The sequence below is a fragment of the Rattus rattus genome, chromosome 2 (assembly GCF_011064425.1).
Source record: "Rattus rattus isolate New Zealand chromosome 2, Rrattus_CSIRO_v1, whole genome shotgun sequence".
NCBI classification, from domain to species: domain Eukaryota; kingdom Metazoa; phylum Chordata; class Mammalia; order Rodentia; family Muridae; genus Rattus; species Rattus rattus.
The window spans coordinates 156,773,675-156,780,952 of record NC_046155.1 but is presented as its reverse complement, the minus strand read 5'-3'; the positions used below and the strand labels follow the sequence as shown (position 1 = coordinate 156,780,952).

The window sequence follows — 7,278 nt, the reverse complement described above, 5'->3', positions numbered from 1 at the left end:
TCCATCTTGTCTAATTGGGTGGCTCTATATGTATGGGCCACATGTGGGGCAGGCTCTGAATGGGTGTTCCTTCAGTCTCTGTTTTAATCTTTGCCTCTCTCTTCCCTGCCAAGGGTATTCTTGTTCCCCTTTTAAAGAAGGAGTGAAGCCTTCACATTTTGATCATCCGTCTTGAGTTTCATTTGTTCTAGGCATCTAGAGTATTTCAAGCATTTGGGCTAATAGCCACTTATCAGTGAGTGCATACCATGTATGTCTCTTTCTGTGGATTAGGTTAGCTCACTCAGGATGATATTTTCCAGTTCCAACCATTTGCCTACAATTTCATAAAGTCGTTTGTTTTTGATAGCTGAGTAATATTCCATTGTGTAGATGTACCACATTTCCGGGGTTCAGTCTAACAGGACCCAGGGCTTCCCCTTCCACTGGTGCTCTTTCATTAGGTTGTAGTTAAGCCAAGGTTCTGTGGTGTTCATAGTGTAGGACTGGATGAAAGACAATGGTTTGTGAGTATCACAAAGTCATCCACTGGTGGCAATCTTTCAGCCAAGGAACATGGAATCCCAGTTAGATCAACTTTACTTTTGAAATGATTTGTTTTATCTGGAGATAAAGCTGGTTTTATTTATACTGACTCAAAGAAGGTACACTGAGTGGGTGTCCAATCTTCTCATCAGACAAAGGTTTCTAAAAGTAAATAATAGGGACACCCCACTCCATGAGACTGCCCTCAGAAAAAGCATGTTAGGAAGAGACCAGGCCTATAGAATACCCTACATATCTCCATTAATGCAAAAAAAAGGCAAAATTTGCTTAAGGCAAGCTTGACATCCTTGTTCCTCAGTGTATAGATATATGGGGTTTAGGGTTGGCATGAGACTGATATAGCACGGAGGTAATTTTGTTTCTTTCTGGGCTATAACTGGATGTAGGACTGATATAGGTAATGAACACAGATGAATAATACATGGCGACCACAATGAGGTGGGATGAGCAGGTAGAAAAGGCTTTCTTCTTGCCTCAGCAGAACGCATATGCGCAGGATGCTGTAATGATGCATCCATAAGATAACAGGGTTAGCGCAAAGTTTATGCCTCCATAAAAAGGCATCTGCCACAAAGTCATAATGCTATTCACCTATGTTGGAGCTACAGGAGAGCAGAAGGAGTGGGGGAATCTCACAGAAGAAGTGGGTGATGACCTGGGCCCAGAATGACAGCTGTGTCATCAGACCAGTGTGCACAGATGCATTCTACAGCACAGAGGGACCATACCTATGGCCAGTGCTCCACACAGCTGTTGGGCTCATCCTAGAGCTGTAGTGGAGGGAGCACAGGATATTGCCACATAACGGTCACAGGCCATGACTGTGGAGCAGCCAGCACCTCAGAGGATCCAGACCACAGAAGGAAAAAGAGTTGGGCCATGCACCCCTTGAAGGAGATGGTGTTTCCTCAGACAGTAGACCAACTAGCACCTTGGGCAGAACAGAGGAGGTGCAGATAATGTCCATGCTCGCCAAGTTGCACAGGAAAAAAGTACATGGGACTGTGGAGCCCAGGTGCTGGAAACCAAGCAATGATCTGTGTGCCCATTAGAGCCATTATATAGAGACAGGAAAACGCCTGTCAGGAAATAGTCTTAGACTAGGGGTGCTCTGAGAACCTTGCAAGAACAAACTCTGTCAGTACTGTCTGGTTGGGCCTAACATCTTTGTGTGGTGTATGCAATTCACAGATATATAGATTGGCTTGAGAAAATAGTACACTTTTACCACGCTGAAGTTTGAGTTTGAAACTTGATTATCTCACAATTCTCTGCTGTCAGAAGGGGAAAGAGGAAATATATTTTCAATCAGGGAACCCTCTCATCCCCTATTTCCTTACCATATCCTTAGTGGTTTGTTTACAGTGGAATTTTCACCTAGGATTCTCTCCCTGTAGATTTTGATCAAGAGAGACATCGGCTCCTCCCGTATCCTTTTGAAGTGGTGAAATAATTGCAACTTTCCTAGCTCAGGAACCCCCTGTGCTTTCATTCTATATCCCTTGTAAGCACTATGCTCTCCTGACAGTGCTGGAGCCAGTACCCCTTCCTCTCACAGCTCTTCATGCTTATTTTATAGCTCCATCTCTCTGAGCCAATTCTTGCCTTTCCCCATGCCCATGAAAGATCCTCAGTTGCTTCTGTTCTATATGACAAATATGTTCTTCCACATCTTCTTACCTCTCTTGTCCAACTTACCTCCAAACTTGCAACTATATTTTCCCCAGTATTTTGTTACCAATAGCACATATAATAAAAGGGAAACCGATTTATAAATGATTCCTCTAAGAAATGACAGAGAAATGTAAATCGGGTGATTTGAGGAGCCAGACTTATGTCCACATACTTATGGATACTTAATTCATTGCAAAGGAGTAAAAAAATACACAGTAGGGAAAAGAAAAATACTTACTTTTTCAAATGATGATCATGGTCAAACTCTATGATTACACATAGAAGAATTATACTACCACTTGCTTGGTTAGAGTTACATGAGAATATTTTATATTACTTGTGGCTATTGGAAACATTGGTGGGTGGGTCTCTCTGCTGTGGGACTGGGTGGAATATTTAATAGAAAGAAAGGAAAAAAAGTGTTGTTTCTCTAATTTCTTTTTGACTTGTTTATCCTTTATAAATAGAGGCCTACTGATTTTTTTTTTAGTTAATTTTTGTTTCAGCCACTTTGCTGAAGGAGTTTATCCACTGTAGGAATTCTCTTTGACTTCTTCCTTTCCAATTTCTATTCTTCTTGATCTCTTTAATTGTCTCAATGTTTTAGCTAGAACTTTAAGTACTATATTGAATACATAGAAAGTGGGCAGCCTTGTCTTGTCCTGATTTCAATAGATTGCTTTAAGTTTGTTTCTGTTTAATTGATGTTGGCTACTGCTTGCTGTATATTTGCTTGATCATGGTTAGGCATGTGCTTTGTATCCTTGATCTCTAAGACCTTAAACATGAAGGTGTTGAATTTTTGTCAAAGGCTTTTTTCAGCATCTAATGAGATGATCATGTGGTTCTTTCCTTTCTGTTTATATGATAGACTATGTTGATGGATTTTCATATATTAAAGCATCCTGAATCTCTGGGGTGATGCCTACTTGATCATGGTGGATTATGTTTTTGATGTGTTCCTGGATTCTTTTTGCAAGTACCCTGTTATACTTGCAGACAGGAGCGTAGTGTAACTGCCCTCCAAGAGGCTCTACCCAGCAAATGACTGAAAAAAGATGCAGATACCTGCACCCTAATATCAGACAGAGGTCGGGGACTCTTACAGAAGAGTTCGGGGAAAATTGAAAGACTAAAGGGATGGGAAATCCACAGAAAGACCAACAAATTCAACTAACCTGGACCCTTGGGGATTTCAGATCAACCAAAGAGCACACAAGCTGGACCCAGGCCCACTGCACATAAGGTAGCAGATGTGCAGCTTGGTCTTCATGTGGATTCTCTAACAACAGTAGTAGGGCCACTCCCCTCATGCTGTTCAATGCTCATCTGTGGAATATGCTTCTCTAACTGGACAGCCTTCTCTGTCCCTAGGGAAAAAACATTGCCCCTAGTCCTGCAGAGACTTGATGTGCAGGGGTTGGGGGATAACAAAGTGGGTCTCCACTCTCAGAGGAAAAGGGGAGGAGTCAGGGGGAAATCTGTTAGGGTAGACTGAGAGAGAGCAGCAATTAGGAAGGAAAGTGAGTAAATAAATGAATAAATAAATTAAAAAACAAATGAAGAAACAAAAGAATTATACTGATCATTATCATTAAATTAAAAACAAACTAGAACTCCAAGTGGATCAAGACCTCAAATCCTAAGACCCAATCCCTGAAAATGACAAAAGGAGAAATTAGAATATGCTTTGACTCATTGTCACAGGAAAGGTCTTCCCTGTACAGAATCGTGGTCATGTACACAATGAGATCAATATTTGAAAAACTGGCTCACTTGTAATTGCAGGCTTCTGTACAGAAAAGAACTACTATTTTTGAGTCAAGGATATTCTACAGAATGGCAAAAATCATTACTATTTAGATATCTGACAGGCATTAGTATCTAGAATACGCAAATAATAAAAAAATCTTTTAAACAAGAAAAAAACAACCCAACTCCCTGGGGCCCTGAAACTAAACAGACAATCTTCAAAAATGTAACACAAATACATGAAAAATATATTTTACTTGTTCAGCATGCTAAGTCATGAGTTAAAAAAGCAATTTAAAACTTATTTGAGGTCAATGTTCCTCCAATCAGAATCAAGGGGGGAAAAGACGGCAATGCCATGAAGTGTGTGGGGAAAGGAGAATACATATTCAGTGCTGGTGGAGTGTAAACTTGTGCAGCTACTGTGGAAATCTGTATTGCAGGTCAGTAAAAATGAAAACAGATATGGTACATACTTCAGGTATAACACTTTTAAGCATAAACCAAAGGGCTACATACCTTAAAATATAACACTTGTTCTTACATGTTCATTGCTGCTCTACTCACAGTGACCTGGAAATGGAAATGACATAGATTTTTATCATGAAGAACAGGGAGTGAACATGTAGTATTTATAAATGGAACGTAACTCAGCTGTTAAGACAAATAAGATCATAAAGATCAAGGAAAATGGGCAAAGCTCAAGCAATCATCCTGAGTCAAGTGGCCCTGACCCAGAAAAAGAAACATTACCTGTTTTCTCTCACGTGTGGATATTACCTTTCAAGCCCTAGATATGTGTGCTTCCTTTGCAATATTCATACAGGATACCATCTACTAGGGCAACATGTATATGGAGGAAGCAAGACGACATATAATGTTTCACAGATAGGAAGGACCTCATTAAATAAGAAAAATGAAATAATATGGAGGATGGGACAAAGGGTAGGTATGTAACATTGAAACCTTTTGAAACATCTCTATAGTATCTTCTGTAGTAGACACTTTCTTAAACATCCTCATATACCGATATAAAAATGGGATTATTCTATAATGGGGGCAACAGCTCAACTAGACACCACATGCTATTAAATAAAAATTCTGAATCAGTAATAGATAAATGCTTTAAAACACGTTAATTGCTGGACATGTTTGACCTCAGATATTACAAGCTCTTGCTATTGCTCTCAGCTGTCATCCAGAATGTGATGGTAAGATCCTATTGCAGAGACACCACCTACTTAGACGGTCAACTGGAGAAATCATGTAGGTACACACCTGCCAGATTCACCACTACTTGCTTGCTCTCACAGTTCTGAAACATGTTGTGCAGGCTTCTTGGGGAGAAAAATGTCACCACCCTCCCTCAGTTCTGAACCCTACAGAACTACAGCAACAACCACTTGGCAAGACATGGCTACAGATTGGACAGTGGCAAGGATGCTGTGAAGTAAGCAAAAACTTTCTCATTGAATTTAAGATTCACTTCTCTAGGTAGAACTCATATCTTGAATTGTTAAAAAACCAAGGAGACTGTGGCAAGATTGATCCTAGATCTAGGTATTTGTTAGGCAATGAGGGCATGAGGAAAGTGTAGTATTTATGCAAAATAAAATGTTATTTAACCAGAAACGCGATATCCTGTGATAATGAAAATGCATGGGAATTCAGAATAATATGTGAAGAAATATAAAACAGGCACAGAAAGACAGATAACACATGTATCTGCCACATGTAGAAACTAGAAAACTCTGCCTTAGTAGGATAATGATTAATAGACTTGATAATTGGCAAAGCTGAAGAAATGCTAAAAAATATAGGACAATGAGAACCAAGTACATTTAGAAAGAATAAGTTCCAGGCACTGCATGGTAGAGTGAAGACATTGTACAGTCTTCTCTTACATATTTACAAATAACTGGAAAACAGGTGCTCAAAGCTAGAGATGAAAAAGTAACAGTATCATAAAAATTTGTTTAGAATATGTATTAACATTTTGAAATATTAACACAGAAAGTCTTTTTCCTAATAATGTGATGATAGACATTATTTGTGGCAGATTTATTCATATACCGTTTCAGAAAGATTTATCACAGAATAGAGTGTTCTAAACAGAAAACATAGTATGTCGTCCAAAGTTTAAGATGTGTAAATAACTATTCGCAGTGAAGTAACATGTTTTCATGCAGAGGGAAAGGATCTCAAAACCAGAATCATAGAAGAAAATACACATCTGTGTTACCTACTGATTATTGTGACCTGAACAAGAGGATGTAAAGGAATATTCTGGCATCCTGAAAATGTCCTACATCTCCACGGATCTGAGCTACATGAAGGAAGCACTGTGTAAAAGACATCACATGATAAAAATGTGGAAACCTCTTCCATAAGTTTACCTTGAAATTTTTAAATATTACCTCACTGGCTAAATTTTCCTTTAATTAACGCTTTCTGTTCATTTTCAAAGTTATTCAGTGTGGTAGAGCAAATGGAAACTATATTAAGGGTAATGGGAGCCACATCTCTCTCTTTTTTTTTTTAATCTTTTTTTTTAATTAACTTGAGTATTTCTTATATACATTTCGAGTGTTATTCCCTTTCCCGGTTTCCGGGCAAACATCCCCCTTCCCCCCCCCCCCCCCTTTGGGTGTTCCCCCCCCCCCCCCCCCCCCCCCCCTCCCCCCCCCCATTGCCGCCTCCCCCCACAGTCTAGTTCACTGTGGGTTCAGTCTTAGCAGGACCCAGGTCTTCCCCTTCCACTGGTGCTCTTACTAGGATATTCATTGCTACTATGAGGTCAGAGTCCAGGGTCAGTCCATGTATAGTCTTTAGGTAGTGGGAGCCACATCTCTTAAAGTGGAGGGGGGCAATACCAATGGAAAAGAGAGGGTGTGACATCACTGACAATGCACCACTACTAGAGAGGACACATGGAGTCTCTCTTGTGAACGCCATAATGCAATGCCTTTGCCGCTCTATATATCCCATGGCTACACCTACACTCACGCATTTGCTCTACAACAGTGAAAGATGGAATGTGAGTGTGTGCCCAGCATCAGACAGGTCTGAATGAACACAAGAAAACAATGAATCCACAGCAGTTGTGCGAACATTTCAAATCAGATCTATGTCAATGACATGGATAAGTAACCTGTTCTACTTCAGTCCACTGCAAATATTTAGAAGCAGGAATAGAACAATTACAATAAATGTCTGAAGGCATTAAAGTGGATCTTTCAGGAAAGGGATTAAGAGCTTTTACAGTGCCAAGGCATCAGCAATACAATGACAACCTGTAAAATCCTT

The 7,278-nt window shown here is 39.9% G+C and overlaps 1 pseudogene; it reads right to left on the bottom strand.

The window, feature by feature from the left end:
• Nucleotides 1-730: 730 nt before the first annotated feature.
• On the bottom strand, nt 731-5,296 carry LOC116893345 (annotated as a pseudogene).
• Between the last annotated feature and the right edge of the window lie 1,982 nt (nt 5,297-7,278).